Raw genomic sequence first — 24,266 nt, 5'->3', positions numbered from 1 at the left:
TGGCTTTGCAATTCCCTGCTGTGAGAAAGTAGCCTCTTTCTAGCCTTGTTATCCCCACTTTTGGCCTGTTTGTGAGTGTATGTCAGGGTGTTTTCACTGTCTCACTGGGATCCTGCTAGCCAGCGCCCAGTGCTCATAGTGAAAACCCTATGTTTTCAGTATGTTTGTTATGTGCCACTGGGACCCTGCTAGTCAGGACCCCAGTGCTCATAAGTTTGTGACCTATATGTATGTGTTCCCTGTGTGATGCCTAACTGTCTCACTGAGGCTCTGCTAACCAGAACCTCAGTGGTTATGCTCTCTCATTTCTTTCCAAATTGTCACTAACAGGCTAGTGACCAATTTCACCAATTTAAATTGGCATACTGGAACACCCTTATAATTCCCTAGTATATGGTACTGAGGTACCCAGGGTATTGGGTTCCAGGATGGTGCCCATCTCTGCATAAGCCAGTCTACACCGGTTCAGGGATCCCCCAGCCCTGCTCTGGCGCGAAACTGGACAAAGGAAAGGGGAGTGACCACTCCCCTGACCTGCACCTCCCCTGGGAGGTGCCCAGAGCTCCTCCAGTGTGCTCCAGACCTCTGCCATCTTGGAAACAGAGGTGCTGCTGGCACACTGGACTGCTCTGAGTGGCCAGTGCCAGCAGGTGACGTCAGAGACTCCTTCTGATAGGCTCCTTTAGGGGTTGCTAGCCTATCCTCTCTCCTAAGTAGCCAAACCTCCTTTCCTGGCTTTTTAGGGTCTCTGCTTTGGGGAATTCTTTAGATAACGAATGCAAGAGCTCATCCGAGTTCCTCTGCATCTCTCTCTTCACCTTCTGCCAAGGAATCGACTGCTGACCGCGCTGGAAGCCTGCAAAACTGCAACAAAGTAGCAAAGACGACTACTGCGACCTTGTAACGCTGATCCTGCCGCCTTCTCGACTGTTTTCCTGGTGGTGCATGCTGTGGGGGTAGTCTGCCTCCTCTCTGCACTAGAAGCTCCGAAGAAATCTCCCGTGGGTCGACGGAATCTTCCCCCTGCAACCGCAGGCACCAAAGAACTGCTTCACCGGTCCTCTGGGTCTCCTCTCAGCACGACGAGCGAGGTCCCTTGAACTCAGCAACTCTGTCAAAGTGACTCCCACAGTCCAGTGACTCTTCAGTCCAAGTTTGGTGGAGGTAAGTCCTTGCCTCCCCACGCTAGACTGCATTGTTGGGAACCACGTGATTTGCAGCTGCTCCGGCTCCTGTGCACTCTTCCAGGATTTCCTTTGTGCACAGCCAAGCCTGGGTCCCCGGCACTCTAACCTGCAGTGCACGACATCCTGAGTTGTCCTCCGGCGTCGTGGGACCTTCCTTTGTAACTTCGGGTGAGCTCCGGTTCACTCCACTTCGTATTGCCTGTTCCGGCACTTCTGCGGGTGCTACTTGCTTCTGAGTGGGCTCTTTGTCTTGCTGGACGCCCCCTCTGTCTCCTCACGCAATTGGCGACATCCTGGTCCCTCCTGGGCCACAGCAGCATCCAAAAACCCTAACCGTGACCCTTGCAGCTGGCAAGGCTTGTTTGCGGTCTTTCTGCACGGAAACACCTCTGCACGACTCCTCACGACGTGGGACACCCATCCTCCAAAGGGGAAGTTTCTAGCCCTCGTCGTTCTTGCAGAATCCACAGCTTCTACCATCCGGTGGCAGCTTCTTTGCACCCACAGCTGGCATTTCCTGGGCATCTGCCCACTCTCGACTTGATCGTGACTCTTGGACTTGGTCCCCTTGTTCCACAGGTACTCTTGTCAGGAAATCCATCGTTGTTGCATTGCTGGTGTTGGTCTTCCTTGCAGAATTCCCCTATCACAACTTCTGTGCTCTTTGGGGAACTTAGGTGCACTTTGCACCCACTTTTCAGGTTCTTGGGGTGGGCTATTTTTCTAACCCCCACTGTTTTCTTACAGTCCCAGCGACCCTCTACAAGGTCACATAGGTTTGGGGTCCATTCGTGGTTCGCATTCAACTTCTAGAGTATATGGTTTGTGTTGCCCCTATCCCTATGTGCCCCCATTGCATTCTATTGTGACTATACATTGTTTGCACTGCTTTCTATTGCTATTACTGCATATTTTGGTATTGTGTACATAAATCTTGTGTATATTTGCTATCCTCATACTGAGGGTACTCACTGAGATACTTTGGCATATTGTCATAAAAATAAAGTACTTTTATTTTTAGTATATCTGTGTATTGTGTTTTCTTCTGATATTGTGCATTTGACACTAGTGGTACTGTAGGAGCTTCACTCGTCTCCTAGTTCAGCCTAAGCTGCTCTGCTGAGCTACCTTTTCTATCAGCCTAAGCTGCTAGACACCCCTCTACACTAATAAGGGATACCTGGGCCTGGTGCAAGGTGTAAGTACCCCTTGGTACCCACTACAAGCCAGTCCAGCCTCCTACACCTGCTCACCCAAATGAGGGGATTATTTACTTTGTCAAATACTCCTGGCTCTGCCCAAGGCTAGGCTTGTTTTTGGGGCAACCCCTCACTGAGAAAGTGCTGGGTTGCTGTGTTTTTAAGACCTTCCTGGCCTTGCTGAAGTGCTATGAGATGTTTACCTGCCATCCTGCCCCTGTCATCCACCATGAGGGGAGTAATTTTTCTGACAGTGTTTTGCTCAGTAACAGAATACATTGCCAGAGCCTTTCCCCCAGATTTGTAAAGAGCAAGAACATTATTTATTTGCCAAAGGAAAATGTGGTGGCAGCTAACAGCAGCCACATTGATGTATTTGCAACTGTGAGCATGTCATGTGGCAGGTGTCACCTTGTCCAAACCCTTAGTGACCCATGATGATAATTTGTTTGGCGGTGAAAAGAACATGGACAACAAAAAACAACCCTGTGTCCTCTTATGAAACAGGAAAATTATATGTTTACCAAATTAACCTCTTAGCTGTTGGGCCTTTCCCCCCCCCAGTGCTGAGCCCTTTTTTGGCTATTTGGGGTAGTTCGTGCTTAGGCCTTCATAACTTTTTGTCCACATAAGCTATCCACCCCAAATTTGCGTCCTTTTTTCCAACATCCTAGGAATTCTAAAGGTACCCAGAGTTTGTGGGTTCCCCTGGAGGAGTCCCAAAAGGGGCAATGGAGTCTGTCCCTCCAAGGGGCAGATAGGAGGTTTGCTATGATTGAGCCTTAAAAGGGGGCAATACTGTCTTTCTGCACCCATTGGGATTCTGATTGAGGGCAAAAACAGGTGATCATTAGCCCTGGGCAGAATTCCGCAAAGTGACCAAAAAACTCTGCACACTACGTGGAGTTCCGCAAGCGGCGGAGTGCATTAAGTAGTGCTGTTCGCTCAGATTTTTAGCACCGGGTGTTTGTCCCGCACTGAAAAATCTGCATGAACGGCACTACGAGCAGTGCAAGAGGGCGCTGCTTTTTTTCTGCTACTCGAGTAGATTTTCTACTCAAGTGGCAGCTTCCTCAACATGAACAGAAGGTTTCTCAATGTGAGTAGTAGCGACCATCCGAAATCGCTTGCATTGAGAAATCTCGCTGGGAGGTGGTCTGGAGTAACATTTTTCTCACAAGGAAAAAACTCTGCTCCCCTATGCTTCACTGAGTGTTTCAGAACCCTGCACTCTAAGTGGAGTGTGGAGTGGGAAAAACTCTGCAAACTCCACGAGCGGAGTGGAGTTCACCACCCACCCCTAGTGACCAGCAAATGTTTTGTTAAAGCCATTTTAAAAAATAACGTTTCTTACATAGTACTTTTTCCATTTTTCCCCAATAAAAATAAAATCTAGCTACATTTTGATTATTTTCTTGGTTCTTTCTATGAAAATGCAAAATCCCTGAGCACCTTTAGAATCCTCAAGTTTTTTTGGGTAAAGGTATGGGAATTTAGGGCCTGATTAAGAGTTTGGCAGAGTTGGTTACTCCATCACACATGTGACGGATATCCCATCTGCCATAATATGATCCCATAATAGCCGATGGAGATCGTAATAGGGCGGACAAGGTTTCCGTCATATTTGTGATGGAGTAACCAATCTGCCAAACTCTAAATCAGGCCCCTAGTGTGAATACCATTTGTGGGCAAAAAATTAAAGGAGGATTAACCCAAACATTGAAAAAAGACTCCGCACCATGGGAGTTTGGGGTAGCTGTTGCAGGGAAGCCCTAGCAGTCAATTGATTAATACAAGTTTCTAAGCAGTTCAGACTCAATTCCTTATGGCAGAAGAAAAGAGAACAACTTGGGAGACGACCAAGTAAATGCCGACAAAAGCTATTTTCTTCGAGTTGTATACTGCTGATGTTAACATATCCCTATAAGAAACATTTGTTAGGCATTTCTGTTTATAAATTTCAATCATGTGATTTCTCACCTAACTTTGCTGCAAAACTAAAAACAGCACACATGGATTGTTAAAACAATTTCCTTCCAATGGACAAAAAGAGGACCAAAAACCTGAGGAATCAAAGGAAATAATCAATCTTCTCAATAGATCTGTCTGTCTAGTCTTAGTAGACTTGCGGACAGATGTACGTGGCACTGTCACAAAACATGAATCGCAATTTGTGACCAGTATTATTGCAACCATTGTGGCAAGTTGTGAACTGACCTATGTAATAATTACTGATTCCTAGTGGGTCGCAATTCGACCTACCTCTTGAATTATAATAAGGTGTGTCAGAAATTGTGACCTATTAGGAATAGCAGCCATCACAGAGATTGCGGCTTTCTGAGGTCAGCAGACCACCATGGCTGATTGTTTTTAAATAATGTAATTAGTTTTGTATAAATATACCCTGTTTTCCTTAAAGAAAAACAGGATGCATATAAAAATAAAATTAAATCTGCGAGTAACATTTTTTCTTAAAAAATGAGTTTGTCAACATTCACAAAGAGAAAGAGGTCTGTTGAGGTACCCTCCCTCTTACTACTACATGTTTGTAGATGGAAAAGTATCCCAAACCTTTATACCATTCAGATTCAATATTTGAAAAGGACTCGTAAAGATGCTGAATTAATATTTGGTCATAAATACAAATTGCGATTATGTAACTTTACTGAATCACATGGGGTTTTGTGCATACCTAAATGCCGTTTTGTGCTCACAAACTACGAATGGAAAACACCTGACACATCTGGCCCACAATCTGTTTCCAAACTGAGTTGCGTCTTGGCATTTTGAAATAAGATGGGCGCTCAACTCTTTAATGTACAAAATAACAAGAACTGGAGCAAGGAAACATCCTTGCAGCACTCCTCTGTCCAATTTGAAAGAATCAGTGCATTTCCTGTTACTGCCAAATCTGACTTTGGTGGAGAGATCAGTGTGCTAACGTTATAGAAGATCAACTAAAGAAATATCAGCACCCACTGTTAATAAAATGGAGCAAAGCTTGGACCTATTAACAACCTCGAAGGAGCTACTAAGTTCCATGAAGACCAGGTGAAGAGATCGCAGCAAGTTCCCAATGACCAGTTGCAATTTTAAGCACTTTACTGTCAATACCCCTCCTGCCCTGAAATCATATTTTGCTTCAGCAAAAATGCTAGTTTCAAGACACAGCAGAGGATTCATTCAAGAAAGGAGTGCCCTACGACTGAGTCCATAAGTGAAATGGCATAATAACGAAGGTACTTCTTTGAAAAAGCGCTATATAGAATGTGTCTAGGGGGAGGCATACGCATTTTATTTGCACTGTTCAGAACATTTGTAATAAATGGAGCCCACAGCTCAGTGTCTGAATTGTGAAAATCCATTGAGAGGTCATCAGGACCTGGAGACTTACAAGCTGGGCTATTAATAATTGCATCTCTAGCCTCCTCAGGAGTAAAAACTGCATATGTACCTGTGTTAGTTGCAGTCATGATGTGAACACAAGTTCATTTGGTAGAAGAACAGCAATACATACAGTGGCGGCTGGCAGCTTTAGGAGGGAGGGGAGAGGGCGGGAAACACACGCACACTCATTCTTTCACACACACACACACGCATGCACATCCATTAACAACACTCATAACATTCAAACATGCACGCACATCCCAAACATTCATTTTAAAAGATCACACACACTTACCTTCATCCTCGGAGGTCCCAGGAGGGTTGGGACTGCTGCCTTCCCTCATTGGCTGACTTTAGGTCAGCCAATGAGGGAAGGAAGCAGTCCCAGCATCGTCACAGAGAGGGATGGGGTCAGTGAGACTGCTGACCCCACCCCACTCTGTGACAAAGTGTCACTGATTGACACTCGCCCTAGGCGCTTCAGTGCTTAAACCTGAAGCACCCAGGTCAAAGTCAATGGGTGACACTTTCCTCGTCACTCATGGGAGCACCTCGAGGCACCTTTGCTAAGCCAAGGAAGTCACGCCCATAGGATCTGTGACCTCCTCAGCCCAGCAAAGTTCATCTCAGGCAGCCAGGATTCTGTGCAAATCGAGCATGTCTGCTCCTGGCTGCCTGACCTGAACATGAAGAGTGTCTGTCAGGCTGACCTTTGTTCAGCCTGACAGACACTCTTCATGAGGGGCAAAAGGTGAGGGGGACTGTCCCCTCCGCCCTAAAGGACGGGCCGCGCCTGAATACATATTAGATAATTGAGAATACTAGAGGTCAAGTAGAATATGAACATGTGTTGGGGAATAACAGCACTATTTGGAACCTTCCTGCTTTGACTGATGCCATGCATCACCTCTAATGTCTGTCTTCCTATTTTAAAAAACACGTTTCTAATCAGCTCTACTACGAGTAACCATTGGCTTGTTTCTATAGAATGTTTTAAGGAAAGACTAAGGTGACAATTAACATAAAAGCTAAAAATATAGACAGGAGTTAATGATGTGACAAAACAAATTGTTCCAAATGCACTGTTAAATAATACAGGACATAGATTAAAGGTCAAACAGCCTTGAAAGTCCCTTTAACTTGCGCTATAATAAAGCTGAGAAAGCTGACGGAAACGACGAACTGACAGGTTAATCAGACTTCCATTGCTAAGAGTTTCATCATAAGGTAAACAAACCCTAAATCTGGGAGAGATGAACTGTAAAAACAGAGGGTAACAGAAAGGGGGTTACAATCGCTAAAGCATTAGCAACAATTGAGTGGTTAAAAATAAAATTACTTACAGTTCTGCAAAGGAAAATGAAGCCAATTACAGATGAACCACTGATTCCAAAAAAAGATGGAATGACATTACCATCTGCAAAAGTGAATTTCTGAACATTAATGAGGTTCCTATCAATTAAAAGGTTGAATAGCGCCTCTTCCCAGTAGTCAGATTTAAAAAAAGAAAGATGACTTCTAACACTCGGGTTGAAAGGAGTTTGCTGTGGTAAACTGAGAACCAATTTTACACTGAAGTCACAAAAATAATGTTTGTCCCGAGACCCAAGATTTTTTAGATTTTAAGTTGTCATTTATCTTAATGAATATAAGTAATTATTTAAAAGATCCCCACCGGAAAAATATCATTATAAAAATTAACCAACAACGAGTGGGGACCCTCAAGGAGGGTAACATCCAATAATTGAATTCAGAAGGAATTGCAAGCCCTTCACAGTCCAAATAAATCTCGATTGAAACCAGTAGCCCTTTACCCTAGCTCTACCAGAGGAAAAGGGAGTGTCAGGGACAGCAATGTAGCAGTCACAAAACAGATCAATTGTCGCCCAAGTCTTTTGAAATAAAATAAAATAATATCAAATCCATTAAAAGAGGGGATTCAATGTTCTGTAGTTTTGAGGCCAAGCAAGCAATGTCCCAAGATATTATTTTGAAATGGGTGTTGGGAGAACAAAAGACATTGGGAAGGCTACACATTTAATTACTACAAAATTGTGCCGAGGAATACTACAAGGCCCTATTTTACGGCATAAGGTTAATTAGGAACATGCTTAAGTCAGTCACTTCCATCCAATCCCACAATAACATAAAAACGATTTTTGTAGTGGAACGGACAGGCCCTCGGCCAACACAGATGCTGATGTAAATTATAAAACTGAACCAAAACTAGAGAGAGATGATACTGAAGAGCAGATAGGACACAGTCTGTAGAAGAAATATATAGGGAGAACAATAATCAAACCATTCAAATTACTCGGTTGATTGAAACAAAAACATTAATTCCGAACAATAGCGAGATTCCTAAAACGTATTACAGCACAATTATCTTCATAGAACCTAGGAGAACGACCAATCCATGCAGTATGCCTCGCAACAAAAATTAGATCTAATAAGAGAAGGACATTATTCTTTCTTTTGTGTGTCCAATGTGAAGTCTTATTCATACGTTGAGAAGATGACTCTTTTCTCATCATACATCATAATGTAAGGGCTTGCCTGAGAAGGATGATGCAAAACAAGTGAACAATTGGTTTAGAAGTAACAGATGGAGCCTCACACCACGAGGGTCATGTAGATGAAACAAAATTAAAAGAAACATCATTAGATGACACAGGAATATACATGGACACATTGTTTTGTGGTGAGATGTTAACTAGGACATATAAAATGCTAAAGTGAACAGAATCCATGGAACCCGTTGTGCAAGTGAACACATTATCAAACCCACACAGACTTTTTTTGAAGAGTACATAGGCTGTCAAACAATACAAACTTAGGCTCAACAGAAGATTTAAGTACAGGAAGGTGTAAGGATTAAACAGGCATACAAAGCTCTAGTGTGGGACTTCTCGTACCATGGACTTCTGCTTCAGCAGAAATTATTACCTAGCTGGAAAAAACATACCTGTGGCCATTTGTAACTGAGGTTGAAATAGCTGATTCAACTACAAATGAATGCTTATCAGCTTGTTCGAATTCCATGTCAATCACACCCATTGCCCTTTGCAGAAATTAGCTGTTCACAAGGTTGAAGTATTTTGGGAGTAACATTTACCACACTATAGAGGACCTCTGTGATGGTAACAAAGGCAAAGCAGATCGAGATCTTAAGTCACAGATCACATGTTGGATTTGGCTATTTTTGTCTGTCATGGCACTCATCAAAATGGTGATGCATCTATGGTTTCTATATTACTTTGTCAATTTACCCCATATCCTACCTCAATACTTTTTAAATAAACTTGATGGGAAACTGGGTGGATTGGTGTAACCTGGATGCTGATGTTGAGCTATCTCAACATTAAAACTCCTATAGAGGTTGGAGGTCTGGAACTTCCAGATGTAGAAAAAATACTACCTTACTGCACAGCTGAAGTGGGTCATTCAATGGGTGAGACTGGCCTCCCTGAGAACAGAAGTACCAATGTTACGTTACAGAGTATAATGTTTCCCACAAAGAGACTCCGCATTCTGCTGTTCACCTTACTGTGGATGGCAGGGACCTGTGTGAAAAAACGCACTATTACAAAACGTATGCTTCCTCAGGCCCCTACTACTCCATTACTTGCGCCCCCCCATCACACACAATGGTTCAGGGAACACGAGCTGCGAATGTGAACTGAGAAAGGGGTTGTCATGGCTGGGAATAATTTGAAGATGGAATTCTAATAGAATTTGAGACTCCTGTAGAAGACTTTACCATCTCTACAGGGTAGTTTCTTACCCATGGGCAAATTAAATCAGCTTTGCATAGCCTGTGGGAGATTGGAGCACTGGAACCACCTTTACATGAGGTGACTGAAACGCTGCCGATCATAGGTAGTGGAAAGAAGTTAGATTGCTCAATCAACGCCTTCTATGTTATGTAACCTTTTGTGTGTCAAACTCTGCGCACAGTGGGAAACTGAAATATGCTGAGTGTTGAACGCATTACTGGGAGAGGATCCTTCCATACCCAAGCAAGGTTTAGCTCAATGTACCATTTAATATTCCTAATAGAGCCTACTTAGCCCAAGCAAATTTGGACAAACTCCCAAATGTTGGGAAAAAACAAACTCCCACAGAGGATGCTTGTTTTTGAAAAAAAAACTAATGCCCGCCACACCCTGAGAGTTTTCGCCTAGCAGGCGTTGACGTGTCCAAGGCCTGTCAGAGGCCATCAAAGGCTGGACTGTGCTTCCCCTTTTGGCCCTTTAAAGTGCTTAATTTGTAAAAATAAGTGCCAGGGCCCTTTTCAGGCGGGCACTGAGCTTGCACTATCTATTGCCCTGCCATCACTGCCAATGACAGTACCAAAACAACTACCAATCATCACACTCCTATAAGTGTGACAATTCATACTCCAGATCACCCAAAGCTATAAGAATGGCTTGGGTGGCAGTTATTAGGCATTTGTAATGTATATTCAATTATTAAACAACTGTTATTGTGCTCAACCCAAACATAGATGAACAGCACCACAAAATTAAATGGTGATGCCAAGTACCAGCAACCACGGGCTGAAATATTTCTCATGCAAGGCTTTTTCCCCCGTTTCTGTCTGACACATTTTTTCTTTTTTTAAACTCTTTTATACCTTGTTACACTCTTCTCTATCTACAATATAACCCAAATGCTTCTTATCAGAGCCACCAAATCTTTTTATTAAGAACTATTCAGTTGCTAAATCATCTTTTTTGCGCTTCTCTTCAACTTAGCTCCTTTCTCCATATGCGCTTTTTTGCGTTTCACTGCTTCCATTAATATGTTCTTTTCTCATTTTTTGTGACTATGTTTTCCCATACAGCACTCCGTGTGAATGTGTGTGTATGCACTTCTTCATATTTGTGTGTACTTGAATGTGAATGTGTGTATGTTTACCTAAATACGTTTTTCTTTGTCAGTTTATTTATGTGTGTGATTGCCTTTCACTATTTAACAGTGTGCTTGTGTGGAGGCGTTTCCCTGTATATTTGCGTGTCTATCTTTTCTTTACATGTTTATGGCTCTTTTTTATATGCTGTACACCACTGTCTCCTCCTACCCATTTCAGATTTTGTTTGTCCATGTCGAGGTGTGTGTTTCTTAAATCTGTGAATTTGTTTGTGTGTTTGGGTTTTTGTTAGTCTGTAAGTGCCTATGTATGTATTTAGTTGAAAGGGTGTGTATATGTCTCTCTGGATGTTTGTGTGTGTCTCTGAATGTGTCTGTGAATGTACGTATCTCTCTACATGTTTTTTTCGTTATGTTTGAGTGTATGCGAGAGGACACGTGTATCTATGAGTATTTCTATTTGTCTATGTGTGTCTATGTGTTGGTCATTGTGCATGTGTCTGTGCATTTGTGTGCATAAATTACAGTATAAGTGTGTACTTGTGTGTTTTGAAAGTTTGTGTATGTGTGTGTGCATATCTGTGTGTATTTCTGTGTGTGTGTGTGTGTGTGTGCATGCCCTTATGTATATTTGTGTGTGCATGCAGGACTGTGTGTTTCTCTCTATTAGTATCTTTGTGTGGTTTTCTCTATTCAATGTCTTGTATGTATGTTTAATGTTTGCATGTGTGTCTGTGTATGTGTCTGCGTAGGGGTGTTTGTTCATGACTGTGTGTGTCTAAGTATATGTATGTGTATGTGTTTTTCTTTGTGCCTGTTGTGTATCTGTGTCTCTGTGTCTACATCTGTGTGTGTTTCTGTAATACTATACATATTTATGTCTGTGTATGTGTGAGAGAGAGAGCAGAGCGATATTTTTTGACACTAAGGTGGCGCTAAAGTGGCTTTTCTGCTGTGCCATATTTACAAAGTGGCACAGTGCATGCATTGCACCACTTTGTACCCCCTTGGGCCACAGTATGCCTGAGCCAGGCATAATGATTGCAAGGGGGTGTTTCGGCGCTTGGAGGCCAGCAAAAATGGCACAGTGAAATGTGAAAGATTTCACTGTGCCATTTTTGGCATCATTTTAATGCCTGCTCAGAGCAGGTGTTAAAATTACGCTTCTATAGCAACCTATTGGCCTCCTTGCACTTTGCTGCACTAGTGCCAACATTTTTGACGGCTAGTTTAGCAAAGCACCACAATAGCATCAAAAAAGTTGACACTATTGTGCTAATGACCACCATGGTGCACCATATTGTAAATACAGCGCAACAATGGTGTCATTAACTGCCGGTAGGGAGGTGCAAAAAAAGTGGCGCATCATAGCTGATGCGCCACTTTTTATTAAATATGGGCCATAGTTTGTGTGTATTCAAGTGTGCCTATGAATATGGGTGTATATGAGTTTCTGTGGGGACGTTTGTGTGGCTGAGTGTTTTTGTTTATCTGTGACAGTATCTACGAGTATCTTAGTGACTGACTGTGTTTTCATCGTTTTTAAAACTCACAAATTGGTTCAAATTGCTAAGCCCTCAAAATGGTGCCCAGCCGAAGATCTTAAAAAGGCAGACAAATTAATGTATCATGTCAAATTATAAATTATTTTTCCTTTTCTGCCACTTTTTCCATATCCCCCATAGTTCCCTTGTGCACATTTTAACATGCTGTAATTTGCTAAGTAGTTGTCTATCAATGTGGTGAAAGATGATATTATCGAGCATCTGATGTAATGGCTGCGATGTAAAGATACTGTAAGTTTGTGTCCTTACTGTAATGTCTCTGAACCAATATTAGCCCTGGTAAACAAAGTTATTGTCACCATCGGTCTATGACTATCTGATTAAGGTAAAATGCCACCATATAAACCAGGTATGGCTATCATATGACATCCAGTCACTCATGGAAACACATTGCTATCATATGCCTAGGAATAGCCATTTCACATGTTATCGTGCATATGTTTCCACCTCTCAGCACCCTCTTTACCCTCTGTTTACAAACTTTGGATGGGAGACTCAAGATTATGAGTCCGATTGACAAACTGCATTTTTTAGCAAGTAAAGTAGTATTCCAGTAGTACTGCTCATGCACTACAAAATGTAATTCACAAACCCACATAAGAGAGCACCGCCTTCGCCACTCATATCTTTTGTGTGTGGGGATCTTAACCATGGAAGCAGATATCTCTACACACACAGGCATACATTTTATCAATAAATGTGAGTGGGACCAGGGGGAGTATGGGAAAATGGTTAATATTTACTACTTTAGGTACATTTAAGGAGGTGTTTGAGAGGGACATGCTAAAGCAAAATATTTTGTGCAAACACGCATACACAAAAGTGTAAGATAATTCCATTTCACAAAATACAATTCTAAAATTATTACTGCCCTAAAAGGCCAAATCATGCTCAAATGTCCTCCAGCCCAGCCATGGAGTAAGGCACGCACCCCACATAGTCAACCAATAGTACTGCAACACACACTACTAGAACACAATGGAGACAGGGAATTAAAATAACACACCATAGGAACTAATGTGAACTAAATCAACTTTGTTCAACATTTAAAATGTTATATTTACCCACACATATTCACATGCACACACAAGCACACCCACGCACACACACAAACACACACTCACACAAAAAACCTCATACAATGTTGTCCTAATGGCCCTAAAGGTGTTGGTGCTGGGAGCGGTTGTGATGAACCTGAAATGTTTAAGCAGAAGGACGCTTCAAGAAAGGTCTAAAGAAAGAACCAATATGCAATCCGAAGCTGATTTGTATTTAATGTATGATCATCTTTGTGGCATCAAATGTGGAAACACCCATAACATTTTGGCAAACAGCCTTGGTCACAGGTGACATCACAAAGTTTAAAGAGCACATATAAATTGCAATGTGCATGAACATAAACAAAATACTATCTGAAAAGTGTCACATGGAAAGAATGAAAGAAGAGGTGTGTTAGACCTATCAGCCTTAGGGTGGTCTGCCCCCCAAATGTTTACCCTCCTCATCTATTTTCTGACCTTGCTTTTGCTGATATTAGGACTCTGTACACTTTACCACTTTACCACTGCTGGCCAGTGCAAAAGGGCTTGTGCGTTCTCTTCTAAAATATGTTAATATTGGCTTATCCACAATAGGCTTATTTAATTTACTTAAAAGTCCCTAGTAATGTGCAGTACATGTGCCCAGGACCTCTAAATTAAATGCTTCTAGTGGACCTGCGGCATGGATTGGGCCATGCACTTAAATAGCCCTCTAAGCATGTCTTAGGCCTGCCGCCATTGCAGAGCCTGTGTGTGCAGTTGTAAACTGTCATTTCAACCTAGCAATATAAACCTTTTGCTAGGCCCAAACTTTCCATTTTAATACTAACAACTCACCTCTAGGGAATTACCTGGACAGCCTAGAGGGCAGGGTACAATGTGTTTAAAAGGTTGGACATGTACTTTTGAGTTTTACATATCTAGGTAGTGAAAAACTCTTAAATTCATTTTTCATTACTGCAAGGTCTGTCTCTTCCCCAAGATAACATTAGAGTTGTCTTATTACATTTTATACATTTAATTTCCAAATGGAAAGAGATCATTCCTTCACATTTGGTGTCTCTGGAATAACAATTTAAAATCCAAATTCATAGTGAAGTTGGCTGTAAAATAAGAATCCAGAAAATGCCACTTTTAGAAATTTTGCATTTTCTTGCCTTAGCCATTTAGTTACCGCAGTCTGTCTCTCATCACATGACTGGGTGTAGTTAGCAGCCAGACATTGTGTATTCCCCCAGACAGCCACACACAATGGGCGCTTAGGTGCGACTTGATGGGCCATCCTGGCAGGATGGGAGGGAAGAGCTGGACCGAGCCTCACCTACACCTGAATAGGCTGTGCTCTATCCCCGCACAAAGGACTGCATACCTCCTGCAGTTAGTCAGAATCCAGGGAAGGAGAGCAAGACATCTGTGCACTTCAAAGGCATGTCTTTGATGTCCCTTACGTTTCAAAGGCACCACTGGGAATAAGAACTGTACCTCAGACACCACTACTTCAGCACACTTCTGGACCTGTGGATACTTTGCCAGGTGAAAGGACTGCTTTGCTCCTGAAAGACTGTCACTCTGCTGGACGGCACTCTTCTGGACTCCTGCTTTGCTGTGCTGACCTGCTGCCTGCTGCCATCTTGCCTGGGTGAGAAGGACTGGACCTGTATCTCTCTTGAACCCAGAACCAGAGTGACTCTGAGGGCTAGTTGGATGGCCTCCTGATCTGAAGTCTCAGAGAAATAAAATACTTCCACCCACCCTGCTTCTGCACCTGGACCCTGCCATCTGTTATTCTACCCTGCCAAGTGGTGCCACCCAAGTCCTGGACCCTTGAAAATTGGTCTAAGGTGCTTGCTAGCAGAACTAATGGATCCTCTCTGCAACCTATCGCCTCTTCTGCATGGCTTGGACCCATTGCAAAAGATTCACATCGTTGCTGCATCCCGCATAATGGTTGGATGCATCAACTTCAGAACCCCTGCTGCCCGACACTTCTTGAGTGCAGCGTCTCAAATCTCTCACCAATGGCATTCTCGATGCTGACAGCTCTGCATGGCAGCTTCACTGCTCATTGGAACCAACACATCGTCTCAACTGCGCAACTCATCTCCCAGATTGGCCTTCGCATCGCAAGCCCCATCAACAGGATCCTCGAACACCAACGCAACAGGACCTTACACTGCAGCCTCGCTGCATCTATGAACTGAAGCATCACCTCAGCTGTGGGCCGCATCTGCTATGCGGATCCAACCAGAATTGAAGGTGTTCAGTGGGCCTAACTGGGTCCCTGTAGCTAGCCTGTGCTCCATCACAGTCGGCCTAAAGTTGTGACTTTGTCCCAATCCAGCATGACCAGATATCCCCAGTATCATTTGCATGTTTTGGGGCTATTTCTACTGAAAACTTTAAAATTCAATATATCCGGTTCTACTAATTGGAGTTTTGTTGTTTTGGTCTTGTTTTATTTATTCAGAGCGACTCTATTTTTCTAACCCTTTTGTTGTGTGTTTTCACTATGTTACTGTTTGAAGTGTTGCACAAAAAACCTTCATACATTACCAGTATGTTAAACCTGACTGCTCTGTGCCAAGATGCCAGGGACAAAGCACAGGCTAATTTAGGGTTTGCTTGTGTCTTATCAGGACAATTGTGGTTGCTGCTTCACAGGGGTTCACACCCCAGTCAACCAGCAAACCTGTTTATTACGGAATGGCATCTTGAAATGATTAAAAACATGCCCACTGGTGTACATTTCATCAATAATATAATAGCAAGATAGAGTGTACTTTTCAAAATAATTAACATTTCAAATTAATTTAAGTTGAAATAAAGCCCTAGTGGGCAAATAATCATGTTACCAAGTGTACAAGTTCCATTTATGTCACAACTATGTGAACATGAATGCCATCTCAAGACATGAAACCCAAGATTGTTCATTAGTGACAAATATACAGGAACATGGGTATCATCATGTAACTCAACCAGTCATTAGTTAGTAGTGTACCTGCATCAACAGTGTACGGCAATTACTGCATGTTGTCAAAACAAAATTATCTTACTGGACGCTATTATATACTCTGATACATGGGTTCAAGTAAAGTTGGGGACTGGCGACTACCTTTCAATAAGGATTCCAACCACAATGGGGCTGAAACAAGGCTGTGCCTTAGCCTCCACCCTGTTCTCTCTCTTTATGTCAGATTTAACAACTAGATTAGACAAGTTTAACTCCTATGCCCCAAATATTGGTGGTTTCGTTCTCTCTAAGATCTTTAAGTCTATGCAGACAACCTTGTATTTATTAGCAGAACTCCAGTATGTTTCCAGCGCTTACTAGACATGACTCAAAGCTATTCTGTAGAAAAAGGCTTAAGTATAAATATGGATAAGTCCAAAGTAATGCATCTGAACCGTCACAAAGTAAAGGGTTTTCATCGATGACATCTTGCTAAACAACAACTGGAAAATGTACAGGAGTATAAGTACTTAGGGGTCAGAAATGGCACTAAGGACACCTCCAGTCCCCATGAGGATACACTTAGGAGGAAAAGGATTGCTACGTCGGTGGCATTAAAAAGCCTGAAGAATAAAGTCATGGGCCCAAACCTCACCCCACTGGTTCAGGTTTTACAGGCTAAACTCATCCCAGCAGTCGCCTACGGAAGTGAGGGCATGAGGAGAGGAGACACTGTGCTATTGGATAATATATTAAAATAAGTGCACTGCAAATGATTTTCAACTTACCAAAATATACCTCACCCACCCAAATAAGGCTAGAATTTGGCCTACAGAGTCAAGCGCTGACTCATCAAGGTGCCTATGTCAAATGCTGCCCCAAGATCAGGGGTGCTGAACCAGGGTCTTAAAATGCCTAGTTATGGAACGAACTGACGATTAAGGAAAACAGTGTAGCTAGAACTTACCTGCAAGATTCAATCAATCAGCTAGGTCTACAGGGACTTTGGGGGCCGCAGAATTGCATGACAATTTTAAAAAACTTGTCTATAAAACTGTTAAAAGAATTTCTCTGGTAGAGGACAAAGCAAGGCTTGCAGATAGGGCACATTGTTGGCTTACCATATAAAGTTATACCAAAGCAGCCCCTCAGGCTTACCTAGGCACGAGCTTCACAAGGTCTATTAAGGAGAAGTACATACGATACCACCTCGGTATCCTATCTTCAGCCAACCACTTACCACCTTGGAAGAGCCCTCCTCTACCAATCTGCTGTCGACTTTGCAGGGAAGGGAAAGGAGATATTAGCCATCTACTATGTATATGTAACAAACTACAGAGGGACCTTTTTAATCTTAAAGTACTATGCATGTGCAGGGAGGCGGTAATGGCGTGCTTCTCCGGCGACAATGTACAATTAAACTGTTGCTTAGTAAAGTTCTTGATCCTGGTGCAGGCATAATGTAGCACAAAGGGTTACAAAGTGGCACAATGCATGCGTTGCGCCTCTTTGTAAATATGGCATAGCTTTTTCTGTCCATCTAACGCCACATTAGCATAAAAAATTACACTAATGTGTCGTTAGAATGGCACTAGGCACTCTGGGCCATAGAATTAGGGCTGAGTATTTGTTAACCTGTCTGTACCATATTCCTTCCCACCAGACATCCGCCAGGTACAAAGCAATACATACAAACAATAAAATCAAAGCAATTCAAAGAATCTTATAAAAAATTCAAAAAAACAATTCTAGCCTTGCACTACAGAGCAGAGGGCTGTAGGTCCAACAATATTCAGCCTAAATGTGTACCAACTCCTTTTTCTCTAATGGCCCTGGTCTCTATTTAAAAAATGTACTTGGATTCAAGTCCTCTCAATGTCAACTCACAATTGCCTCCTCTTGTTCAAAAGTTCTAAAGTTGTAGCAAAGATTGCAATTGGTCACGCCAACTGTTATGCATGTAATTGGTCCCTGGTAGACAGAATAAAGCTCTAGTGTCTGACTAGGAGATCGTTTTAACATCATCACATTTCATTTTTTGCACACTGTTCAGTTCTCCCAACCCTTAGACTCTCATGTGGTGGCTTACTATCAAAGAACCCCTCCTGATTCTGGAGTTGAAGCTCACATCACAACAGAGTGTTCTGGTGTGTGGAGGGACCCTATGATAACCAGGCTCTCTCAGGGTGTGTAAGGGTTCTCATTCTAAAGAAGACTCTCTTCTGTCGCTTGTCAGAAACATTGTTATGTAGAGATTGCTCAACTATGGATTCAGATATCATTTGGTAGACCTGGGTTTATCTTTGTAATTGTGATTGTTCTTTGGGAGACCTTTTGATGCCACTGATATTGCTCTTCACCAATTTGATCACAAGGAACTGCTCCTCCTAAAAGTAAACATTTAGGGCCAGATGTATCATCACGGCCCTTTGCGATTCGGTAATAGCGATTTCTTAAAAATCGCAAATGCTATTAACGAATCGCAAATTGCAATACCGGCCCCATTCGCAGCTATGGGCCTGTTGGCCCACAGCTGCAAATTTTTTGCATTTCCAAAATTGCGATTTCTGAACCAGAAATCGCAATTTTGGAAATGGAAAAGGCCAGGGTGCTGGGGGCCTAAGGCCCCCTCTGCTGCACCCCAAAATACATTTTTGCAACATGTAAGGTACACACATGCCAAAATGGCATGTGTGCTTTACATGTTCAATTTAAAAATGCAGTTTAACTGCATTTTTTAATTTTGCACCAGGTTACCACCTGGTTGCATATCATGGTATTTTGCATGTGCAAAATGCCATTCTGCGAAAAATCGCAATTTGCGATTTTTTGCAGCATTGCCTTGCGACCTGGAATTTGCAAATAGCAAATTGCGACTCACAATTTCCAAGTCGCAACGCAAGAAATTGCAATTTTAGCGATTTCTACTTTGTGGTCTGCGAATGCCTTTCATGCATTGCAGACCACTATTTTGCACTCGCAAACGGCCGAATTTACCGATTCGCACCGTTTGCAAGTGCAAAATATTTTCATACATCTGGCCCATACTCACTGACACATTTGGTGATCGTACTACCAGCCATCACAAAGTGCTAACAATCCTCTCAATAATCCCCTAACATCTTTGGAATGGTTATTCCATATAGTTACAAATCTCACCCACCTTTCCATAGTCAATTCCTGCTCTCATGCAACAATTCAGGTCTCTTTACCATACTATGGGGGTCATTCCGACCCTGGCGGTCCATGACCGTCAGGGCCGGGGAACGCGGAAGCACCACCAACAGGCTGGCGGTGCTTTCTGGGCCATTTACTCTAAGGTAAATACCGCCAGGAACAGGATGGCGGGAACGGGTGTTGTGGGGCCCCTGGGGGCCCCTGCACTGCCCATGCCACTGGCATGGGCAGTGCAGGGGCCCCCTCACAGGGCCCCATAATGATTTTCAGTGTCTGCAAAGCAGACACTGAAAATCGCGATGGGTGCCACTGCACCTGTCGCACCCCTTCAACTCCGCCGGCTCCATTCGGAGCCGGCTTCATTGTTGAAGGGGCTTTCCCGCTGGGCCGGCGGGCGGCCTTCTGGCAGTCGCCCGCCGGCCCAGCGGGAAAGTCAGAATGACCGCCGCGGTCATTTGACCGCGGTACGGTCTTTTGGCGGTTCCCGCCAGGCGGGCTGCGGTCTTGTCATGCCTGCTGCTAAACCCTGGTGAGAGTAGCCTCTCTCTTTGAATTTTATAACCATCACCATCACCCTATGTTCTTCAAAAAGGGTATCATTGTTGTAATTCTCCTTGCCCTAAGGAGTTTCCCTTATGGGAAGTTCCACTTAAGTCTATTGGGATGGCTGCTTTTGGCATGGAAAAGACTATTGACAGCAGTAGGTTTGCTGTACAGGCAAATGGTCAAAGTATCATCTGAAACAATCACTTTAGAGTCCAGAAATTCCATATTTGAACTACTAGTGGTACTGGTGAAGGATACATTTAGGTCATTATTATTAAGAAAGTGTACAAAATCTACTGACAGTTGCCTCATCACCTTTTCAGATAATAAACAGGTAACTGATAAATCATAACCATGTTATAAGAATTTGGAGTATCATTTGAAGGGGTGGCAACCCACCTCATAGAATAATCATAATCCTTGTCAAGCTAAATCTTTAAAGTCATTAAATAATGCTGTGCTTACCCTTCTGGTAGCTTGGCACAAAGCAGTCAGACTTAACTTAGAGGTGATGTATAAAGTATTTATGCAGTACTCAAACAGTAATAAAGGGAAAACACAACACAAAAAAATCCCACACCAATTTAGAAGAATAGAGAGTATTCCAATAATTAAAATGACACCAAAACAACAACAATCCGATAAGTAGAACCGGAGATATGAACTTTTAAATTTTGAATTAAAAATAGCGTCAAAAAGCACAATGTGCCAACCATGGTTATCTGAGCAGTGTAGACCTGGTCAAAGTCAAATGTTAAGGCCAATCAAGATGGAGTGCAGATCAGATACAAGGTTCAGGTCAATCCCGGGAAACGTTTACCTTCAGACATAGAAACGTTTATGTAGAAAAAGTGGATGACAAGGAGTTGTCAGCGGGACATGCTGCAAGATATATCCAAAGCGGGGCTTGCCAATGAAGAGTGGGGTTCCAGTGTGGTCGTCAACAAAGGCAGGAAAGCTCAAAGTGAGCCTCAACATCGATCTGATTTTTCTCTGCATTGGTCCTGATGAAGCCCTCTACATTTGGGCTTAGAATGTTTCTGGAAGTCAGATCTCTTTCAGCGGGGCAAACTAGCAAGCTGAGGCAACTGGTGATTCAATGTCAACAGCAACGACTTCGATGGCTGTCCCATATCCGTCATTTCCCCAGGCAAAAATTTGGCAAAAAGATTCTAAGTCCTACGTCTTGCAGAAGCCACCAAGATGCCAGGGAATTGATTTTTTTGTTCCCCTTTGTTTTTTTGTGCTGGGGTGTGCCCCCTTTGGCAAGGGTCGCCACCCAAAGGGGGCACAGAACTGTTGGCCATTTCTGCCCCCCTTGGGGGCAGATTGGCCTATATTTTTAGACCCATCTGCCCCATGGGGGGCAGAATCCACTTAGGAACCAGGGATCTTGTGTGTGAGGGGGGCTCTTTGGCAAGGGTTGCCCCCCAAAGGGAGCATATTACTGATGCCCATTTCTGCGCTCCTTGGGGGCAGATCGGCCTATTTTTTTTTTTTAGGCCCATCTGCTTATTTTTTTAGACCCATGGGCAGAATCCACTTAAGCACCAGGAATCTTGTGTGCATGTGTGTTTTGTGTGGGGGTGGCCCTTTTGGCAAGGGTCCCCCCCCCAAAGGGTGCACATTACAGATGGCCATTTCTGCCCCCTTTGGGGGCAGATCGGGCTATTTTTTTAGGCCCATCTGCCCCCATGGGGGGCAGAATCCACTAAGGCACCAGGGAAAATTTGTGAATTCTTGGTGGCGGGGTGTTTGTCAACTGGCTAAGTATTTGTATTTGTGATTATAACAGTTTATTTCTTCTTTTTGTTTTAGTTCAAAGCTTTTGCTTCCTTTGCTGTGGATCCTTGCGGTTTAAGCAGTAGTTGACCTGCAGTTTGCGTAGTTGCATGTTTTAGGTAAGTGAAAGCAATTTACTCCAAAGGAGTATTGTTGACATGCATGAATGGCATGTTTGTAGGTGGTGTACTAAATGCAGGATTGTGTGTGAAATTGTCCTTAGATTTGTGCACAACGATATTTGTGTTGTCTTATGTCTAATTTGCTTTTTTTTTTTTTTTAGTGGGATATCATTGGTGATTGATGTGTCTGTGCAGAGTAGTTGCTGGTGAGTCCAGCTTTTTCAGGCAAGTGAGTGGTATAGGTTTTTTGTACATAACTCTTTGTGATAAAGCCACACTTTGTTTATTACTTATTTTAGATAGTGATGGTTGTTGGCAATGCATTTGTTGTTAGAAAACATCATGGCTAGCCGCAGAGTGACCACTCAGCAGGTTGTTGGCATGCTTTTTGATTCATCTTCTGACCATGATTATGAGTCTGACTCTGCATCTGAGGCAGAGGAGGAAGTGAGAGACTCTGGCAGTGAGTTTTCTGTCCGAGAGGAATATTCTGATAAGAGGCCACTCTGTGTGCAGATGAAGGGCCTGTTTTATAGGAGGACACTGATGTGCCAATAGTGCAGCAGCCTGGGGCTGAAAGGTTTCCGTTTGGAAGACCTAACACCTGGGTTGCCCCAAACATGGAACAGCCACAATTGCCTGCCTTTACTGGTCCCCCAGGGTGTAGAGTAAATACAGAAAACCTTTTTCCTGTTAATTTCTTTGAGATGTTTATGGACAATGTATTTTTGGAAGAGATTGTTGAGCAGACTAATATGTATGTGGAGCAGTATTTGAGGGACAACGCTGCCAGACTTAGGCCTCAGTCTAGAGCTACCCAGTGGGGTCCCACAAATCTGAAAGAGATGAAAAGGTTCTTGGGTTTGCCTTTTTTGATGGGGTTGATAAGGAAGCAGTCATTGGCTTCTTATTGGTCTACTTGTCCCTTGATGGGAACAGCTATATTTCCTGCAGCTATGACTCGTAATCGCTATTTGCTTCTTCTTCGGATGCTGCATTTTGTTGACAATGCTTTAGCCTTGCCACAAGATCACCCTGATTGTGACGGTCTTTTTAAGGTTAGGCCTGTCCTTGATCATTTTGTAGATCGGTTTTCAGAGGATTATGTTCCAGGCATAGAAATAAGTGTGGACAAGTCTTTGGTCCTGTTCAAGGGGCATTTGGTTTTTAAGCAGTCCATTCCGAGCAAGAGGGCACGGTATGGAATTAAATTGTATATGCTGTCAGAAAGTAGTAAAGGATACGTGTATAATTTCCAGGTCTACACTGGTAGGGATTCCAGTATTGACCCCACTAGTTGTCCACACACTTTTGGAGTTAGCGAGAAAATTGTCTGGGAACTTGGTAGACAACTGTTTAACAAAGGTCACCATTTGTACGTCGATAATTTCTACACTGGAGTGCAGTTGTTCAAGGAGTTTTTCAGAGTGGACACAGTTGCTTGTGGCACAATCCGCTCTAACCGGAAAGACTATCCAAGGGAGCTTGTCTGTAAAAAACTTGAGAGGGTACAGTGCAGTGCCTTGTGGAATGATAAGCTGCTAGCTCTTAAATTTTCAGACAGGAGGGATGTGTACATGCTAACTACCATCCATGATCAGAGTACTTCCCCTGTGACTGTTGGGGGTCAGGATGCTGAAGTGCACAAACCTGCATGCATTTTGGACTGCAAAAAGCACATGGGTGGTGTTGATAGAGTAGATCAGAGTTTAGAACCATACACTGCACTTTGTAAGTCTTACGTGTGGTATAAAAAGTTGGCCATCCATTTGTTTCATTTGGCAACTTTTAATGCTTTTATTGTGTTCAAGGATTGTTCCCCTGAGTCAAGGATGACATTTGTTAAATTTCAGGAGTCAGTGATAGAGAGAATTATTGTGGTGAAACAGGCAAGAGTTCCTAGAGTAGCAGTGGTGGAGGATGTGGCTAGATTGAAAGATCACCACTTTCCTGATCACAATCCTCCCACTGCCAAAAAAGACTTGCCCACTAAGAAATGTAGAGTCTGTGCCCAAAGAGGTATCCGGAGGGAGAGCCGGATGTACTGACCCAATTTCCCTTCAAAGCCTGGGCTGTGTGTGGCCGGCTGTTTGAGGAGTTACCACACCAAAACAATATTTCTGGGAAATACCATGAGCGTAAACTACCTGTTTTATATTTTCAAATGTTCAGTTTCACGGTTGGCATTTCTGTCATGTATTCAGTTAGAGCTTTTGTGTTTGCAGTTTTGTACTTATTTATAATTAGTTAGTGTTTTGTTTGTTGTTTAAAAACAAAAAAAAGTGATTGTGTGTGGAGTGGCGCTTGGCTGGCCGTGTGCAAGGGGTGGCACTAGACTGGCGGTGCGCATGGAGTGGCGCTTGGCTAGTGGTGTGCATGGAGTGGCGCTTGGCTGGCGGTGTGCGTGGAGTGGCGCTTGGCTGGCGGTAGCAGCCAAAC

Source organism: Pleurodeles waltl, chromosome 11 (genome assembly GCF_031143425.1).
Source record: "Pleurodeles waltl isolate 20211129_DDA chromosome 11, aPleWal1.hap1.20221129, whole genome shotgun sequence".
In the NCBI taxonomy this organism is placed as follows: Eukaryota; Metazoa; Chordata; class Amphibia; order Caudata; family Salamandridae; genus Pleurodeles; species Pleurodeles waltl.
Note: the sequence above shows the minus strand (reverse complement) of the source record.